The sequence below is a fragment of the Procambarus clarkii genome, chromosome 38 (genome assembly GCF_040958095.1).
Source record: "Procambarus clarkii isolate CNS0578487 chromosome 38, FALCON_Pclarkii_2.0, whole genome shotgun sequence".
NCBI lineage: Eukaryota > Metazoa > Arthropoda > Malacostraca > Decapoda > Cambaridae > Procambarus > Procambarus clarkii.
This window is the reverse complement of record NC_091187.1, coordinates 41,412,031-41,414,017: the sequence shown is the minus strand read 5'-3', so window position 1 is coordinate 41,414,017 and position 1,987 is coordinate 41,412,031.

Here is a 1,987-nt window from a genome sequence, read left to right as displayed (position 1 = left end):
CATATATAAAACGCTGAACTGTAATACCAATCCTGACCTCAAAAGCTTCATTGAAGGTTGTAACAGAACCCATGAGCACCACACCAGAAATAATACAGTTTTGATATTCCTAGAGTACGACTTAATCAAACTAGAAATGCTCTACAAATCAAGGGACCCAGAATGTGGAATGACCTTCCCAACCATGTTAAAGACTCTACCTCTCTCAACCAGTTTAAGATAAAAACTAAACACTACCTAATAAATTCCCTGTATCCTACCTCACTCCTCTATTGTCAACCCATGTCTGTAATTTTTTTTTTTTTTTTTTATTTTATTTTTTTTTAATCAACACTGTCAACCTATTGTATTTGTGCTGCTTTTTCAGGTCATGTTCCCTCCTTTTTTTTTATCTTTATTTGTATTTTGTTCTCAACACTTTTTATTCTTTACGCTCAATTAGTATTAAGTTTTAATGTTTTCCTGCCCGAAACGCATCGCGTAATAGTGGCTTTAGGCATTGTATGTACTAGCTCTATCTATATATCAATCCATTAACGTAACATCACTTGTATATATGTATGTACCTTACCTGACTAAACATATTATTTATTTATTTATTTACCTGTAGCTCCTGCCCCCCCCCCCTCTACTGGCAGGGGGGTTGGTGCTGGACCTGTAGCTCCAACCCTCCCCTCTACTGGCAGGGGGTTGGTGCTGGACCTGTAGCTCCAACCCTCCCCTCTACTGGCAGGGGTTGGTGCTGGACCTGTAGCTCCAACCCTCCCCTCTACTGGCAGGGGGTTGGTGCTGGACCTGTAGCTCCAACCCTCCCCTCTACTGGCAGGGGGTTGGTGCTGGACCTGAAGCTCCAACCCCTCCAATCTACTGGCAGGGGGTTGGTGCTGGACCTGAAGCTCCAACCCTCCCCTCTACTGGCAGGGGGTTGGTGCTGAACCTGAAGCTCCAGCCCTCCCCTCTACTGGCAGGGGGTTGGACCTGTATCTCCAGCCCCCCTTTACTGGCAGGGGGTTCTTTTCAGGACCAGTCGCTCCAGCCTCCCTCTACTGGAAGGGGGTTGGTGCTGGACCCGTAGCTTCAGCCCCCCCCCCTCTACTGCCATGGGGTTGGGCTAGACCTGTAGCTCCAGCCCCCCTCTACTGGCAGGGGGTTGGGGCTGGACCTGTAACTCCAACCCTCCCCTCTACTGGCAGGGGGTTGGTGCTGGACCTGAAGCTCCAACCCTCCCCTCTACTGGCAGGGGGTTGGTGCTGGACCTGAAGCTCCAACCCTCCCCTCTACTGGCAGGGGGTTGGTGCTGAACCTGAAGCTCCAGCCCTCCCCTCTACTGGCAGGGGGTTGGACCTGTATCTCCAGCCCCCTTTACTGGCAGGGGGTTCTTTCAGGACCAGTCGCTCCAGCCTCCCTCTATTGAAAGGGGTTGGTGCTGGACCCGTAGCTTCAGCCCCCCCCCCCTCTACTGCCATGGGGTTGGTGCTAGACCTGTAGCTCCAGCCCCCCCTCTACTGGCAGGGGGTTGGGGCTGGACCTGTAACTCCAGCCCCCCTCTACTGCCAGGGGGTTGGTGCTTGACCTGTAGTTCCTGCCCCCCTCTACTGGCAGGGGGTTGGTGCTGGACCTGTAGCTCCAGCCCCCCCCTCTACTGTCAAGGGGTTGGTGCTGAACCTGAAGCTCCAACCCTCCCCTCTACTGGCAGGGGGTTGGACCTGTATCTCCAGCCCCCCTTTACTGGCAGGGGGTTCTTTCAGGACCAGTCGCTCCAGCCTCCCTCTACTGGAAGGGGGTTGGTGCTGGACCTGTAGCTTCAGCCCCCCCCCCTCTACTGCCATGGGGTGGTGCTAGACCCTGTAGCTCCAGCCCCCCTCTACTGGCAGGGGGTTGGTGCTGGACCTGTAGCTCCAGCCCCCTCTACTTGCAGGGAGTTGGTGCTGGACCTGTAGCTCCAGCCCCCCCTCAATTGGCAGGGGGGTTGGTGCTGGACCTGTAG